This window comes from Moschus berezovskii, chromosome 7 (assembly GCF_049115385.1).
Source record: "Moschus berezovskii isolate FMDL1 chromosome 7, NW_MosBer_1.0, whole genome shotgun sequence".
Lineage (NCBI taxonomy): Eukaryota > Metazoa > Chordata > Mammalia > Artiodactyla > Moschidae > Moschus > Moschus berezovskii.
The window spans coordinates 99841704-99861543 of NC_142466.1; the positions used below are offsets into that span (position 1 = coordinate 99841704).

General features: G+C 36.3%; 1 pseudogene; it reads right to left on the reverse strand.

Moving 5' to 3' along the window:
• Window positions 1–18425: 18425 nt before the first annotated feature.
• Window positions 18426–18839, reverse strand: LOC148777452 (elongin-C pseudogene; annotated as a pseudogene).
• Between the last annotated feature and the right edge of the window lie 1001 nt (window positions 18840–19840).

Below are 19840 nucleotides of genomic sequence, written 5' to 3' on the forward strand. Positions count from 1 at the left end.
GGGCATAATAAAGGACAGAAATGGTATGGACCTAACAGAAGCAGAAGATATTAAGAAGAGGAGGCAAGAATATACAGAAGAACTATACAAAAAATCTTCATGACCCAGGTAATCACGATGGTGTGATCCCTCACCTAGAGCCAGACATCCTGGAATGTGAAGTCAAGTGGACCTTAGGAATCATCACTATGAACAAAGCTAATGGAGGTGATGGAATTCCAGTTGGGCCATTTCAAATCTAAAAGATGATGCTGTGAAAGTGCTGCACTCAATATGCCAGAAAATTTGGAAACCTCAGCAGTGGCCACAGGACTGGAAAAGGTCAGTTTTCATTCCAATTTCAAAGAAAGGCAATGACAAAGAATGCTCAAACTACCATACAATTGCACTCATCTCACAAACTAGCAAAGTAATACTCAAAATTCTCCAAGCCAGGCTTCAGCAGTATGTGAACCATGAACTTTCAGATGTTCAAACTCGATTTAGAAAAGGCAGAAGAAACAGAGATAAAAATGCCAACATCCACTGGATCATTGAAAATGTAAGAGAGTTTCAGAAAAACATCTACTTCTGCTTTATTGACTATGCCAAAGCCTTTGAGTGTGTGGATCACAGTAAACTGTGGAAAATCCTTCAGGAGATGTGAATATCAGACCACCTGACCTGCCTCCTGAGAAATCTGTGTGCAGGTTTAGAAGCAACATTTAGAACTGGACATGGACTAAAAGACTGGTTCCAAATCAGAAAGGAGTATGTCAAGACTGTATATTGTCACCTTGCTTATTTAACTTATATGTCGAGTACATCATGAGAAATGTAGGACTGGATGAAGCACAAGCTGGAATCAAGATTGCTGGAAGAAATATCAATAACCTCAGATATGCAGATGACACCACCATTATGGCAGAAAGCAAAGAAAGAGCCTCTTGATGAATGTGAAAGAGGAGAGTGAAAAAGTTGGCTTAAAGCTCAACATTCAGGAAACTAAGATCATGGAATCTGGTCCCATTGTTCATGGCAAGTAACATGGGAAAACAATGAAATCAGTGACAGACTTTAATTTTTTAGGCTTCAGTGCAGATGGTGACTGCAGTCATGAAATTAAAAGACACTTGCTCCTTGGATGAAAGGCTATGGCCAACAAAGACAACATATTAAAAATTAGAGACATTACGTTGCAAACAAATGTCCATATAGTCAAACTTTGGTTTTTCCAGTGGTCATGTATGGATGTGAGATTTGGGCTATAAAAAAGGTGAGCACTGAAGAATTAATGCTTTTGAACTGTAGTGTTGGAGAGTCCCTTGGACAGCAAGGAGATCCAACCAGTCCATCCTAAAGGAAATCAGTCGTGAATATTCATTGGAAGGACTGATGCTGAAGCTGAAACTGCAATACTTTGGCCACCTGATGTGAAGAACTAACTCATTTGAAAAGACTCTGGTGCTGGGAATGATTGAAGGCCAGAGGAGAATGGGACGACAGAGGATGAGATGGTTGGATGGCATCTCCAACTGAATGGACATGTTTTTGAGTAGGCTCTGAGATTTGGTGATGGACAGCAAGGCCTGTTGTGCTGCAGTCCACGGGGTCGCAAAGAGTCGGACATGACTGAATGACTGAATTGAACTGAACTGAACTGAGAAGTTTTAAATAAAAAAACCAATTAGAATAAAATAAAATCCATTTTTATGAGCCATGGGGAGACCATGCAATTTCATCTATCATTAGACAGTCACTTCCACTAAGATATTTTTTGAACAGTTTATTCCTAGGAATTGTCTTTTTTTCAGCTGCATCAGTAAACAGAAGGTGTAATAGTATTTAATTTTTCTTGTATGTGCTTTGTTTTCATCTGCCATTGATGAAAGTTGTCAGTCTCAAAGATGTAGCGAGAACTACTTTTGCCATACAGAATGTCTTGACACAGTTATTAAAATAACAATGAAAGCTTTCTCTAGAAGACACATTTTCTGAACACCATGCAAATGTAATCCTTTTAAAATGCTTTTTTTTCCAACATGAATTCCCATATAGATCTAAGACTATACTTATTTCAAAGTTAAAAGGTACACTTTTAAATGTTACTTAAGATTCATATGGAATGTAGTCTTGCTAATATGTAACAAAAATAATAAGTACCAAGTTAAATCTAACTAAAATCAAGTTAGTTTTTCTTTTCTGGCAAAATAAATAAAACATAAACTAGTATATTAGTCCTTTTACACTTGATACTAAATATGATCTTAGAACCAAACAAAAAAGTAAGTAATGTACTAAATTATATTACAAAATCATGTGAACCGTTTTGCTTTGGAATCTAAAGGAATACAGCTTCTATGAGATACTGTATATGTTCCAATAAAACATGAAAATAAAAGCATGAACTTAGAAAATGTAATTTTAGTTCCTTTAGGTATAACTTTATTTGACTATGCTCTCCCAAGAAAAGCATTATCTTTAAATCTTATTTTATTTTCACAAAACTCTAAATTATAATGTGAATAAAAACTTAAAATGAGGGAATTACAGAATGTGATTATATGCTTCGTGATTATATCTGTTACTGAATATTCAGGAACAAAAATTAGCAGTCTAGAGGATAAGGGAAACGGAGTATGTGAAAACCAATCTGATGAAATAGATTAAATCTTTGGGAAGTGACATACAGTGTAAAGGAAAATGGGTCCAGACAGATATATTAAATATTATGATCCCATCTTACTCTGCCACATCTTACTACAGTTGAGTATTGAGTAGTTTATAGATAAAGAAATATCATTTTTATGTTCTAGCTCATTTTTATCTTTCAAAAATAATTTCTCCCTGCTCCCCCATCTCAGAGAGTACACTTCATTATCTTCTATCCTGCCATCTCTGTTCTCGTAGTTCTGCTTCTCTCCTCATCCTTTCCACATCTTCTCTCTTCAGTTCTCCTTTTCACTTTTCTGCTTTGAAATAATCAAAAGTGGTGATTTGATATAGCAAAACTCACTCCTTTATTCTGTCAAATTGAGGCAAAATCTCAAGGGATATGTTCTTTCTTACTTTTGAGAGTGTATTATGCAAACTTTAAATATGAAGATAAGCAATAGTAAACTGAACTCTGTATTTTAATATAATAAATTTTATGTTACAATGTATTTTCATATTTTGTATCAAATTAGTTAGTTTTTAGGTAGTTAGTATTCACAGCTTGCCAAGTGAAAATCATAAACCACCAAATAAAAAAAAGATTACCACGTGCTTTCAAAGGTCCTGTAATGAATTAAGGCTAAGGTTTAAAACAAAGCTGGGATTTGACCTTAGCAAACCAATTAAGCATTCTGTGCTTCATTTATCTTTAGTATTAAATGAGGATATTCTTATCCATGTTGTCTATATAACTATCATATTATGGTACCGAGTAGACAATGTCTTTAGAACAAAATAAGAAATAGAGCCAGTCATAGATTATTCTGGGAATGAAATTAAACTAATTCTTCCTTTTTCCTTTCAAGGAATGTCTCCTTTTTTGTGTTGTTGTTTAGTCACCAAGTTGTGTCCAACTCTTTGCAACTCCATAAACTGTAGCCCACCAGGCTCCTCTGTCCATCAGATTTCCCAGGCAAGAATACAGGAGTGACTTGCCATTTCCTTTTCCAGGGGATCTTCCCTGGAAGTTCCCAGGGATCAAACTTACATCTCCCTTCTTGTCCAAGGATTGAACCCACTCTTCTGCTTTGCAAGCAGATTTTTACCACTGAGCCACCAGGAAGCATACATATCCAGGGGTCATATTGCAGCTTCAAATATGTGAAGGGCATTTTAAAACCTGACCTTGCAAACTTTCCTGTTTCTTAAGTAATTCTTCTAATCTCTCCTCACATCCCTTTGTCAAATTACACTCAGTTTTAATTTATAGACTTATGCCATAGTTTTTTTAATTGATTATTTTGTGTCTTACTCATTAGACTATAATAAGCTCTGTGACACTGGTGAACATATCTTTTTAGTTCATCATTATACACCCAGAATAAAACAGAATGAAAAAAATGTTGGATTAGTGAAAGGAAAAGTATATACATAATCTGATTAAGAGTATCTAATTCCATACATTGTAAAATTACTCACAATAAAATGAAATACAAATTAAAATATTCTCAAGATATCATTCATCATCATATAGATTGCCAAAGCATACAAACACTGGTAAAGCACAGAACTGGCAAGGCTTTGATAAATTTACACTTATTTGTAATTATAATAAATAATCACATTGTTTTTAAGGTAAAATTTAAATTTAAGAGGAGTAATTCTTTAGGTGGATGTTTTTAGGTTGATGAGAAGTATATTTTCTTTCATATATCAACTAAGATTTTTGAATGTGAATTTAGTATTAGCATAAAAGTGTAAAAGGGACAAAACTTGTAACTCATCTTATCAACTAGGATCACCCTTTCCCTTAACATCTAGACAAAAGCAACTTGAGGGACTTCCCTTGTGACTTAAATGATAATGAACCTGCCCGCAATGCTAAAAGACCCTGGTTCAATCCTTGGGTCTGGTAGATCCCCTGGAGATCGAAATGGCAACCCACTCTTTTTTTGTATTTTTGCCTAGAGAATCCTATGGACAGAGGATCCTGGCAGACTACAGTCCATGGGGGTCAAAAGAGTCAAACACGACTGAGTGACTAACACGTACACACACACACACACACGATTAGCTTGAATATTCATTTTATGTCTTGTGTAAGGAATAGTGTCTTATACAAATAATCAGGCAGCTGACCTGTGGCTCCATTACTTTCCTTTATTTAATTATCTGTCTCTGTTTATGTGCTTTCACTTTGGTAACAGTTTCAAGCATGCCCTTTATCTTGAAATTTCCCCATCCTTCAACTAGGTCAAGCAAATAATAATTTTAAAAATGTTTTTATGCACAAGTTTAATGAATTCCTATCAGTGATGAAAGAGTAATTAGGTTGCTGAACTTTTGAATATTATTTATCAGGTATCATATTTCTTAAAATAGTCTGAGGGTCCTGTTGACAACTCTCCATATGATGCATCCTTATGTTTATGGTTCCTGTTTTCTGAACTCCACTCTTATTGCACATTTCCTGTATGGATCTTCCAAACGTATTCTCATTTATCAATCCTTCCCTAGCAATCTTAGCTGCAGACCTATAATGTTAAAATTTTTTTAGCTAAAATACAGGGCACTGTGTAACCATTTGCTAGTAAGAAGGACAATACTTTTTTTCTGCTTTAAAATAATCCGTCTAGTTTTAAAATATAGTAATAATTTTGAGTCCTGTTGACAACTGTCCATATGATGCATCCTTATGCTTATGATTCCTGTTTTCTGAACTCCACTCTTATTGCACATTTCCTGTATGGATCTTCCAAATGTATTCTCATTTTTCAATCCTTCCCTAGCAATCTTAGCTGCAGACCTATAATGTTAAGATTTTTTTTAACTAAAATAAATACAGGGTACTGTGTGACGATTTGCTAGTAAGAAGGACAATACTTTTTCTGCTTTAAAATAATCCGAGTAGTTTTAAAATGTAGTAATATTTTAAAGGGCTTCCTTGGTGGCTCAGAGGTTAAAGCGTCTGCTTCCAGTGCGGGAGACCCGGGTTCTATCCCTGGGCGGGAAGATCCCCTGGAGAAGGAAATGGTAACCCACTCGAGTATTCTTTGCCTGGAGAAACCCATGGACGGAGAAGCCTGGTAGGCTACAGTCCACCGGGTGGCAAAGAGTCGGACACGACCGAACGAACGGAATATTTTAAAAAGTGATCTCTTTGTTAGATGATTCAAATAATTTGTAATGTGATAAGACCAACATGTGACTGAGAATTGTGAAACTTCTAGTCTAGTCTCTGCTCTGACCGTTGATTTACAAAAGTTGTGGTAAGCAGAATAATCACTGCCTAAAAAGTCCTGTATCTTGGGACTTGCCCTGGAAGTCCAGTGATTAATACTCCACACTTCTACTCCAGGGAGCGTGAATTCAGTCTCTGATTGGGAAATTAAGATCCCACATGCTGCGTTGTGCCGCCAAAATAAATAAATAAAGTCTATTATCTTATTCCTGCAACCCTCGAATATCTTGCTTTCTATAGTAAAATAATTTTGGAAGTATGATTAAGATGAAGGATCTTGAGATGGACAGAACTATAGCATGATAAACTTGAGCTGTTTTTACCTCCTAAGTTTTTCTTAATGTGTTACAGCACCAAGAAGTCACTGACACAGGTTCATCGCATTTCCATACTTGCAATATGTGGAAACCAGAATGTATGGGTTTCCCAATAGTTTTAATACACCAAGGGATGTAAGTCTCAAAAACTTCTAATAAAGACTTGTTAAAGAAAATATATGATCTTTGGAGAAGAGACTATTCTATGAACATACACAATAAAGTAAGTAATCTTGTACTGACCAAGTATAACACTGCAGTATAATTCAGAAGTAGTTAGTAGAGCAGTTATATCACACATGAGAAGTTAAATATAATTTCCTCTCCATGCCATGCATTTGTAATTGATTCTAGCACTGAATCAGAGCCACAGTGTAAGCTTAAAATGCACTTCAACATAACACTCAAGGTTGCTACTACTAATTATTTAGTTGGAGTGTATGTCATTCAAAATCTGTTCTGAGTGTAGTAAAGGTTGTAAGTACTCAAAGTAGTTAAAATATGGGTGATTTAATAGAGAGTAATTACAAAGGTGATAGAAATCTAAGACGATAAAAGGGAAAACTGAAGATACTTAGAGATTAACAATGGCAGAAAAACACTATAACCCTCTGCAGGTGTTCTATGTCCTGTTACTTAGAAGTGATAGCCAGTGCTGGAAAATTTTATGAGGGAAATGAAGGTTGAAATACATGTCCTTTGTGTATGTGGATATGTATACATATCTCACTTTTTCTTTATCCATTCAACCATCAAGGGATTCTTAGTTTGTTTCCCTATCTTGAGTATTTTAAATAACCCTACAAGAAACATGGGGATGAGGACATTTTTTCAAGTTAGTGATTTGTTTCCTCTGGATAAATACTGAGTGAAACTGACTGGATCATATGGGAGTTCTATTTCTTAATTTTTGAAGAACCACCATTCTACCATCTCCCACTAGTACATGTCATTAACTCCAAACAAGCTGGAAGCCAAGTGAAACTGAGCCAGGAAACATAAGAGGCAAATAGCAGGTCCTCTACTGTACCAAAAAGAGCAATAGGGATGAGGAAGGGATCTGAAAGCAATTGGCTCTGGATCATCATAGCATGTAAATTTAAGACAAAAATTTTTAAAAGGGCATTCCCTATTCAAACAAACAAACTCTTTGATGTATCCAGAAACCTAAAGAAATCATATTTTGAAAAATAAGAATTCTGTAAAAAGGGATGCATTTTCTAGGATGTAATGATGATAAAAACTGAAGTATATAAGACAGAATTTCTCCCAAATAAAACTCCTTCCTATTTCACTTGTCTTAAGAAGGCCAGCCTGGTAAGGTGCATGCACTGGAAAAGATATAAAATAAAAATTGTATGCCTTCTTATTTGACTTGCCCATGTATAATATAATAATTCTAGCTCAAAAAGTCAATTTATGAATTACAAAAAATTGCTGCTGCTAAGTCGTCTCAGTCGTGTCCGACTCTGTGCGACCCCATAGATGGCAGCCCACCAGGCTCCTCTTCTCTGGGATTCTCCAGGCATTAATACTGGAGTGGGTTGCCATTTCCTTCTCCAATGCATGCGTGCATGCTAAGTTGCTTCAGTCATGTCTGACTGTGCGACCCCATAGATGGCAGCCCACCAGGCTCCTCTGTCCCTGGGATTCTCCAGGCAAGAATACTGGAGTGGGTTGCCATCAAATAGGTGCATTTTCCAAGCTTTTCAAATGGGTTCTTGGTGGAAATAATTGTTAGGTATGCTATTAGATTTCTCCAAGCCAGGCAGCAATACATGAACCATGAACTTCCAGAAGTTCAAGCTGGTTTTAGAAAAGGCAGAGGAACCAGAGGTCAAATTGCCAACAACTGCTGGATCATGGAAAAAGCAAGAGAGTTCCAGAAAAACATTTATTTCTGCTTTATTGACTATGCCAAAGCCTTTGACTGTCTGGATCACAATAAACTGTGGAAAATTCTGAAAGTGATGGGAATACTAGACAACCTGACCTGTCTTTTGAGAAACCTATATGCAGGTCAGGAAGCAACAGTTAAAACTGGACATGGAACAACAGACTAGTCCCAAATAGGAAAAGGAGTATGACAAGGCTGTATATTGTCACCCTGCTTATTTAACTTATATTCAGAGTACATCATGAGAAACACTGGGCTGGAAGAAGCACAATCTGGAATCAAGATTGCCGGGAGAAATATCAATAACCTCAGATATGCAGATGACAGCATCTTTATGGCAGAAAGTGAAGAGGAACTAAAAAGCCTCTTGATGAAAGTGAAAGAGGAGAGTGAAAAAGTTGGCTTAAAGCGCAACATTCAGAAAACTAAGATCATGGCATCTGATCCCATCATTTCATGGGGAATAGATGGGGAAACAGTGTCTGACTTTATTTTAGTTGGCTCCAAAATCACTGCAGATGGTGACTGCAGCCAAGAAATTAAAAGATGCTTACTCCTTGGAAGGAAAATTATGAGCAACCTAGATAGCATATTAAAAAGCAGAGACATTACTTTGCCAACAAAGGTCCGTCTAGTCAAAGCTATGTTTTTCCAGTGGTCATGTATGGGTGTGAGTTTTGAACTATAAAGAAAGCTGAGCTCCAAAGAATTGGTTATTTGAACTGTGGTGCTGGAGAAGACTCTTGAAGAGTCCCTTGGACAGCAAGGAGATCCAACCAGTCCATCCTAATGGAGATCAATCCTGGGTGTTCATTGGAAGGACTGATGCTAAAGCTGAAACTCCAATACTTTGGCCACCTCAGGCGACGAGTTGACTCACTGGAAAAGACTCTGATTCTGGGAAGGATTGGGGGCGGGAGGAGAAGGGGACGACAGAGAATGAGGTGGCTGGATGGATTCACCGACTCGATGGACATGACTTTGAGTGAACTCCGGGAGTTGGTGATGGACAGGGAGGCCTGGGTTGCAAAGAGTTGGACACGACTGAGCGACTGAACTGAACTGAACTGAAGATTATAAAGTTGCTGATTTTGTTAGGTGTGTTTCTCTATTGCTATATATAATCTTTTCCAGCGGAAAATTATCCTTGGCATTTTAAATAAAAAAAATGAAGTAAAATGTATGCCAATTAGTAGGCAAGGATAATTTTCCTAGGATAGATTATAGTAAGCACCCAGTACACAGATGATTGACTTTGCAAAAACAATCATCAAGATATAATCTGTCTCTCAGTATTTTTCAATCTTTTCCCTCCTCAGTCCATCAGAAGAGACTTCATGCCCATCTGTCATAATCAATTGAATATTTTTCAGCTGACAGTCTAAAGTACATGGGGAAATTCCTAGATGACATGATGGCCAGCATGTAAACTGAAAGGTAGATTATGGATTCATTTTATCTATGACAAGTGTTTAAGCATTTTGGTTCCTAAAATTTACAGAGTGAAAATTCCTGCCCTTATCCATTGTTCTGCTATGTTAGGGAATTTTCACATTTTATTTACAAATCTTATGGTATATTTTGCTTTATTTCTCATAAAGAAATCCATCCATCATTTGGAATGTCTCTTTATAACACAGGTTAATGCCTGTTTGATTCAGTGCTAGGAAGGTGAATTCCTCAATTTAATTTCCTCAGTTAATAGTTTCATCAATAATAAGGTATTGAACTTCCACAATGCATTAATTTTATCTTAATGAGCTCACTGTCTGATAAGAAAGATAAATGTATAAGCAAAGTATTACCGTTTAGAGTATCACATGTAAAAATGAACTTATGGATACAGCATTAAATAGTTGTTGTGTTTCAGTCGCCAGTCATGTCTGACTCTTTGTGACCTTAGGTGCTGCAGTACGCCAGGCCTCCCATCCCTCACTATCTCCCAAAGTTTGACCAAATTCATGTCCGTTGCATTGGTGATGCCATTCAGTCATTTCGTCCTCTGTTATACTCATCTACTTTTTCCCTCAATTTTTCCCAGCATCAGGGACTTTTCCAATAAGAGTGGTTTGCATCAGATGATCAAAATACTGGAGTTCCAGCTTCAGCATCAGTCCTTCCAATGAGTGTTCAGAGTTGATTTCCCTTTAGATTGACGTGTTTGATCTCCTTGAAGTCCAAGGGACTCTCAGGAGTCTTCTCCAGCACTACAGTTCAAAGCCATCAATTCTTCTGCACTCCGCCTTCTTTATAGTCCAGCTATCACAACCATACATGACCACTGGGAAGACCATAGCCTTGACTATATGCACCTTTGTTGGTAGACTAATGTTTCTGCTTTTCAACACACTGTCTAGTTTTGTCATAGTTTTCCTGCCAGGAAGCAAATGTCTTCTGATTTCATGGCTGTTGTCACCATCTGCAGTGATTTTAGAGTCCAAGAAGAAGAAATCTGTCACTACTTCCATCTTTGCCCCCTCTATTTGCCCTGAAGTAATGGGACCTCATGCCATGATCCTAGTTCACTTTTTTTTTAATATTCAGTTTTAAGTCGACTCTCACTTTCTCCTTCACCCTTATCAAGAGGCTCTTTAATTCCTCCTGAGTTTCTGCCATTAGAGTGGTATCATCTGCATATTTGAGGTTGTTGGCATTTCTCCTGCCTATGTTGATTTCGGTTTGTAACTCATCCAGCCCAGCATTTTTTATGATGTGCTCAGCATATAGATTAAGCAAACCAGGTGATAGCAGACAGCCCTGTCATACTCTTTTCCCAATCTTGAAACAATTAGTTGTTCCATACAGGGTTCTAATTGCTACTTCTTGACCTGAAGGAGACAGGTAAGATGGTTTATTCCCATCTATTTAAGAGATTTCTGCAGTTTATTATGATCTGCACAAAGGCTTTGGCATAGTCAATGAAACAGAAGTAGATGTTTTTCTGGAATTCTAAACCCAGTTTGGACATCTGGAAATTTTTGGTTTGCATAACGCTGAAGCCTAGTGTGCAAGATTTTAAGCAAGGTTTTAAGCATGGTTTTACTAGTATGAGATATGAGTAAAATTGTTCGATGGTTAGCACATTCTTTGGTGCTACACTTCTTGAGAATTGGGATGAGGATTGACCTTTTCCAGTCCTGTGGCCACCGCTGGATCTTCCAGATTTGCTGACATATTGAATGCAACACATTGATGGCATTATCCTTTAGTGTTTGGAACAGTTCTACTGGAATACTAAATAATTAGTTCTACTAAATGATCATTCAGTTCAGTCAGTTCAGTTCAGTTGCTCAGTCGTGTCGGACTCTTCGCGACCCCATGAATCACAGCACGCCAGGCCTCCCTGTCCATCACCAATTCCCGGAGTTCACTCAGACTCATGTCCATCGAGTCGGTGATGCCATCCAGCCATCTCATTCTCTGTTGTCCCCGTCTTCTCCCACTCCCAATCCCTCCTAGCATCAGACTCTTTTCCAGTGAGTCAACTCGTCGCATGAGGTGGCCAAAGGATTGGAGTTTCAGCTTTAGCATCAGTCCTTCCAATGAACACCCAGGATTGATCTACTAAATACTAATAATAATTTAAAAATATAAATATAATAAAAATATTTCTACTAAATAATTAGTCAGGTGGATTAATTGCCTGAAGAATGAGAGGAGTCTTCATGGGAGGTAAAGCTTATCTTTTGATGGAAATGAGCTTTTATTTGAAAATCAGGTATGAGTGTTTATCACAGGAGTGAATGTGTGTTTTCCACTTCATTTATATATACCCTTCCATGTAAGTTGCTTCAATTGTGTCCAACTCTGTGCAATCGCATGGACTGTAGCCTGCCATGCTCCTCTGTCCATGGGATTCTCCAGGCAAGAATACTGTAGTGTGTCACCATGCCCTCCTCCAGGGTATCCTCCTTACCCAGGGATTGAACATTCATCTCATGTCTCTTACACTGATAGGTGAGGTCTTCATCACTAGTTCTTCATCTACATCAGATAACATTGTAAAGGCGCAGGATAAACACACACACACACACCCCTATTAAAATTCCATTATCACTACTGACCAAATCTCTTATTAAATTCTAGAGGTGAACCAGAGGATGTTTTTTTATTAGTTGATTTATACCAGGCATTAAGGAAATTTTACTAATCAATAACGCTCCTATCAAACTCTATACTAGCCATAATAGTGAAAAATATATCTTGATTCTAACCATGCCTCAGTGGGAAGTGAACATCTACTTCAGTTCAGTTCAGTTCAGTCGTTCAGTTGTGACCGACTCTTTGCGACCCCATGAATCACAGTGTGCCAGTCCTCCCTGTCCATCACCAACTCCCGGGGTTCACTCAAACTCATGTCCATTGAGTCGGTGATGCCATCCAGCCATCTCATTCTCTGTCGTCCCCTTCTCCTCCATCCCCCAATCCTTCCCAGCATCAGAGTCTTTTCCAGTGAGTCAACTCGTCGCATGAGGTGGGCACAGTATTGGAGTTTCAGCTTTAGCATCAGTCCTTCCAATGAACACCCAGGATCGATCTTCTTTAGAATGGACTTGTTGGATCTCCTTGCAGTCCAAGGGACTCTCAAGAGTCTTCTCCAGCACCACAGTTCAAAAGCATCAATTCTTTGGCAATCAGCTTTCTTCACAGTCCAACTCTCACATCCATACATGACCACTGGAAAAAGCATAGTGTGACAAAATGCAAAGTCTAGTGCCTGCAGTAGACTTCTAGCAGCTGTCAGTGTGGAGAAGTTATTGTGAGGCAGTCAATCATGAAACTTAGTTTGGATTTTTAATGAGTGACCTTGGTTGAATATTATCAACTCTTTTATTTAGTATCTTTAAGAAGACCACCAATTGGTGTCTTCTTCTATAATATATTGATCTAATAGAGTGTTAAATTTCTTAATGTTGATTCACACTTGAAGACTTAGAAGAAATCCTATCTCTATTATTATTTCTATTGAAATAATCTATTGATAAGTTAATTCCATTTGCTTTTCCTTTTTTTTTTACATTCATAATCATACTAGTTAGTAGTTTTACTGATTTAAATTTGTTACTTTTTTATCAAACATATTCTTGTTAATGAAGCCAGCTAGGAAGATTTCATGTTTTTTATAGTTGAATGTTTTCAACTATATTGGATTTAATTACTATTTTAAAATTATATGTAGAATTAATGTAAGATTATATGTATTACAGATGGGTATCTGTAAATTATCTAGTCATGGTGACTTTTAAGAGCATATTTTCAATTTGCTATATGACTCAGGGAACTTAAACTGGGGCTCTGTAACAACCTAGAGGGGTGGGAAGGGGTGGGAGGTGGGATAGAGGTTTAAGAGGGAAAGGACGTATGTATTTCTACGGCTGAGTCATGTTGATGTACGGCAGAAATTAACAGAATATTGTAAAGCAATTATCCTTCAACTAAAAATATTTTTAAAGAATAGATTTTCAACTATCTTCATAATGTATTCTATGATAAATGGTTTATCAAGTCTTTGTCCTTATTTTATAACTGGTGGAAGTTTATCACTAATAAATTGTCTATTTCCTTCAGATTTTGAAATTTCTTGCCCTAGAATTTTTTAAAACATATTAACTGCTGCATTTGTGGATAAATTGTCTTCATTTCTAATCCTTGGAGCTTTACTCTGTCTCTATTATTTCATCAAGCACATGAACCAGTTCTTCATTAATTTATCCTTTCCAGTATTTTCTTGGTTTTCTATTTCATTATATTTCTATGTCTGCTTTTACCATTATTGATTTCTACTTTTTTATTTAAAAAAGGCTGCATGCGCTCTTAAAGTATTAAAATTATTATTGATCAATCAGCTCAGCTCAATTACTCAGTTGTGTCTGACTCTTTGAGACTCCGTGGACTGCAGCACGCCAGGTTTCCCTGTCCATGAATATTATACACACTAACGTCAACTTCATGTGACAGATTCACTCTTATCTATTATTAGGTTGAGATTACTTTTTAATGAAATCTATTTTCATATAGCAGATCAGGTCTACAATAAAGATGGAAACTCTCTATTTATAGTTAAATTGTGTCCCCCAGAAAGATATTTTGCTGTCCTAATATCTGTAGTTACGAATGAGACCTTATTTGGAAAAATATTTGCAAATGTAATCAAATTAAGAAGTCATTAGGATGAGTCTTAATTCAATATTACTGGATTCTTATAAGAAAAGGAAAACACTATTTGAATATAGACACACAGGGAAAATGACATGTGACAGTGGGCCAGAGATTCAGATGCTACAGCTGAAAGCTAAAAATGCCAAAGATCCCTTGGCAAATCACTAGAAACTAGAAAGAAGCAAGGAAGGAGATACCTCTTCTTATGAATCATCCCTTCATGATTTATTTCAAGCTATTATTTAATCATCTAGTTTATCTACCAAAATTACCTTAGAATGCTTGTTCGTTTGAGGCCACTCCCCACTTTGAATAAGGATGAAGTTTCACACAATTTTTGTTTGATTTGGTCATATCTTTAGAATTTTATGTAGAAATTCCATGTTTCCATAACCTTAGATTCCCTCTCTTTTCCAAAAGTGGGCTTTTTTATAGGTGGAACTATGTTTATTTTTGTAACTTTCACACTTAAAATAGTACTAGGCACACTGTAAGCAAAAAATAAAAATGTATTAAAGGAATGAATGTTATCAATTTGCTCATTATCAAATGACAAGTGTGAAAAAATTCCCAAAGACATATAATATTTGACAACAGAATATAGCATTTCATATGACCTTTCACTTACAAAAAGATAAATTATATACAATTATTGAGATATAACATCGAGTGTTAAAATGAATTTTCTATTATGTGTTGGCTATTTTTAAAGTATGGTCTATATTTTTTTCTAAGGCTAGTAAATATTTTTCATTAATATTTTCATGGTTTCTGAATTTTTCCCTAGCAATTTTATCAGAACTGTAGAAACTGCATTATTATTGAGAAATAGGATTTAGAATCCAAGTTCTGTTTCTATTCATCTTGGTGCATTAGTGTTTTCCAGTCAATTAAACAGGCCAGTGCCATATTCACCCATGACTGAGATGAAGACTGTATTTAGCTTTAGAATTCTCAATGGGTAAAAGATAGTTATCCAAGCCCATTGAGCATAAATACAAAATCAAATCAATGAATCAAACTCCCTTTTATCAGTTATGTACCTAATAGCTAGAAAGTCCATTTTTAATAGCTAGTCATTAGAGACTTGCCTTGGAGTAGGATAAAAAATACTTTAGACAAATGGCATTTGCCTTAATATTTTCTTTTCCTGTTCTTATTTATCCTAAGAATTAAAAAATCTAAATGTAATAGCACTTCTTAAAAAGTCCTTGACTATATTTTATAAAAATCACTGACCATAAATTTTAGAAATGTTTGCCCAATTTTTCTAAATGGGATATATGAAGAAAAACTAGAGTGTATATTTTAGATCATCCAAGAGAGTGAATGGGAATCTAGAACAACAAAAAAAAATGTCTCTGAAGAATTCTCAGTTATGTTATTTAAGCTAAAATATTACTATTTTTATGGGGTTCTCCAGGTTTCCATACTTTTTCTGACTAGTTGTTGGGAAATGATTCTTCATTTTTAACTGTCATTCTGAAATTATCTATCCACATATAATCTTCTTTACTAGTGGAGAGAGAGAGCTACAATCTAAGTTTGACCAGACAGATGCTTTCACTCTGAGAATTTTGAAACTTGAGGTGAGTAATGCAAGTATGGAGATGATTCATCTTGACAAAATGCAATTTTGAGACTAATCTGGATCTTGAAATTTGCAGGCATTTTTTCTCTTTCCACATCATGATTTTCTTGGTTTTCTAAAAACAGAGATATATTCCTATTTTTTAACTAAAATATGTCTTTCTTAGTAAGGAAATATGAACACAATAACTGACTACAAAAAGCTAATAAGAGATAACCTCAACTGTTAAAGGACAAAAAGTGAGTCTATGAAGAAAAAACATTGATAAGTTGGACTTCATCAAAATTTAAAAATCTGTCCTGATGAAACTACTTTAAAGAGAATGAAAATACAATTCACATACTGAGCAAATTTTCAAAACCTATATGATAAAGAACTGTTATCCAAAATCCACACAAAGTCTTTAAAATTCATCAACAAAAATAAACAATACAATTAACAAATGGGCAAAAGATCTTAAAAAGATACTTCAGCAAAAGGATGTACAGATTTCACACAGTTATGAAAAAATACTCAATACCATACATAATTAGGGGATCTAATTTTTAAAAATGAGATATCACTGACACCAATTAGAAAGGCTAAAGTCAAAAATGTAATGCTGTGGAGAATGTAGAGCAACAAAAACTCTTATTCATTTCTCTCAGAAAGGAGATTGGTATAGCCATTCTGGGAGGAAGTTTGACACTTTTTTATAAAACTAAACATTCATATAAACCTATACAACAGGAGTCATGGTCTTTGGTGTTTACCCAAATGAGTGCTTATTTCCACACAAAAATCCTGCAAACAAATGTTTAAAGCAACCTCACATATAACTGTCAAAAATTGAAAGCAATCAAGATGTGAATGATAAAGTGAGTGAATTAGCAAACTATGGTACATCCATACAGTGGAATATTATTCAGTCATACAAGAAATGAGCTATCAAGTCCAGAAAAGACATGGGGGATCCTTAGACACAGATTAGTAAGTGAGAGAAGCTCATCTCAAATGGTTATATAATATATGAGCTCAAATGTATGACATTCAGGAAAAGACAAAATGATGGAGACAGTAAAAAGATCATTGATCATTAGGTGTTTGTGGGGAGAAAAGGAGAAATAAACAGGTGAAACAGGCATTCTCAGAGCAGTGAAAATTTTGTATCTGTTAAGATAAAATTGGATACATGTAATTTGGCATCTGGTCCCATCACTTCCTGGGAAATAGATGGGGAAACAGTGGAAACAGTGTCAGACTTTATTTTTTTGGGCTCCAAAATCACTGCAGATGCTGATTGCAGCCATGAAATTAAAAGACGCTTACTCCTTGGAAGGAAAGTTATGACCAACCTAGACAGCATATTAAAAAGCAGAGACATTACTTTGCCAACAAAGGTCCCTCTAGTCAAGGCTATGGTTTTTCCAGTGGTCATGTATGGGTGTGAGAGTTGGACTGTGAAGAAAGCTGAGCGCCGAAAAGTTTATGCTTTTGAACTGTGGTGTTGGAGAAGACTCTTGAGAGTCCCTTGGACTGCAAGGAGATCCAACCAGTCCATTCTAAAGGAGATCAGTCCTGGGTATTCATTGGAAGGACTGATGCTGAGGTTGAAACTCCAATACTTTGGCCACCTCATGCGAAGAGTTGACTCATTGGAAAAGACCCTGATGCTGGGAGAGATTGGGGGCATGAGGAGAATGGGACTACAGAGGATGAGATGGCTGGATGGCATCAACGACTCGATGGACATGAGTTTGGGTAAATTCCAGGAGTTCGTGATGGACAGGGAAGCCTGGTGTGCTGCGATTCATGGGTTCACAAAGAGTCAGACACGACTGAGTGACTAAACTGGGCTGAACTGAAATTGCAAATGAAAATTATTCTTTTTGTTCAATATAAACATAATCATAACTGATACTTTACCAATATAGACATAATCATAAATATGCGATCTTGAATATATGGAAAGAAATGTTTAACAACAGATCAACTATAAGAATATCAACAGAAATTTGCAAAATACTTATTAAAAAGAAAGATGCTCAGAACTTCCACATAGAGTGTCTAATGATAGATTTAATAATCAACTTAAAAAAATAAAATGTACAATTCTATATTCCATAAAAATATGGAAATGTTAAATCACAACTCTTTATCAGGTTCATCCTATATACTTTAAGTAAAACTCTAATACCTACAAACAAGGAATTTTTATGGTTCATTTTTCTGATCCTGTCTAAAAGGGTATGGTTTTGATGTTGTTTTATCCTTCTTTCATTGTTACCTAACACAAAATAGGAAGACATTTACTAAAAATTTCTCAGGTTTTTCTTCATGCAATTTGAGGTTCTATTCTTAAGTGCATTAAAAAATTAAGCATGTTGTGTCTCTTTTCTGAATATAGTCCATAATAGTTATGCAATATCCCTCCTCTTTCTGGTAACAGTCCTTGATCTGAAGCTACATTAATACAGCCTCTCCAGCTTCCTTTTGATTAATGTTTTTACTGCATTTTCCCTCCTCTTTTACTTTTAGCTCTCTATGGTTACATTTATTTTTTTTAATACTGAAAAAGAGTTAACACTTTATTATAATTTACTTAATTTAACAATCTAGGAAGTTTGCAGCCATCAGCAGTTCCAGTGCAATTTCAGGTGCAATTGGGAATTCAGGAATCTCTGTGGAGCTGTTAGTGCAGCGAACCTTGTAGGTAAAATACATGCATACTTTTGATAGAACATGTGAAGGGATCGTCTAAAATTGACTTCACTAGTTTCATTCTCAGCAAACTGACCTGGGCCACTCAACATGGCTTTTATTGTTCCTGATAGTGCATGTTCTCTCTTTACAATAAATTCATGACCATCTGAAGATATCAATTTGATATACATGGCATCAGGGCCCTCACATCCACCATAGGTTTTCTCTTCTCCATCCATTATGTTCTTATGAAATTCTACTTTGCGTCCATAGGAACTTTAGTAGTTTCTCATCAGCTCCGCAGCAACCGCAGCCACCGCACCGCACACCACCACAGACACTATGGTTACATTTAAAATGAAACTTTTGTAGAAATTATATAGAACAGTCTTTTGGACTCTGTGGACTGGCAATCTATTTCACATATAGTCAGACACGACTGAGCGACTGAACTGAACTGAACTGAATATACATGTTTCAATGTTATTCTCTTAAATCATCCCACCTTTTCCTTCTCCCACAGAATCCAAAAGTCTGTTCTTTATACCTGTGTCTCTTTTGCTGTCTCACATATAGGATCATCATTACCATCTAGGAAACTATAAGCAGGGTGAAAAGACAGCCTTCAGAACAGGAGAAAATAACAGCAAATGAAGCAACTGACAAAGAATTGATCTCAAAAATATACAAGAAGCTCATGCAGCTCAATACCAGAAAAATAAATGACCCAATAAAAAAAATGGGCCAAAGAACTAAACAGACATTTCTCCCAAGGAGACATACAGAAGGCTAACAAACACCTGAAAAGATGCTCAACATCACTCATTGTCAGAGAAACGCAAATCAAAACCACAATGAGGTACCATCTCACGCCGGTCAGAATGGCTGCTATCCAAAAGTCTACAAGCAATAAATGCTGGAGCAGGTGCAGAAAAAAGGGAACATTCTTACACTGTTGGTGGGAATGCAAACTAGTACAGCCACTATGGAGAACTGTGTGGAGATTCCTTAAAAAACTTGCAGTGGAATTGTTATATGATCCAGCAATCCCACTGCTGGGCATACACACCGAGGAAACCAGAATTGAAAGACATACATGTAAACCACATGCTTTTTAAAAAGCACCTGATTAGAAATTCATGGTATTCCATATGAGTAGCTGAGCCTTCTTACATCAATGCCTCTCAGGGGTTGTATATACTACTAATCTAGCCCAAAATCTGTCTTTAGCAGTTGGTTGAACTTTAAGCTGACGTCTTCCAACCTGTTTGTATTGCAGTTTCGATTCCTTCCCATGTTTTGTGACAGGCAAGACAGTC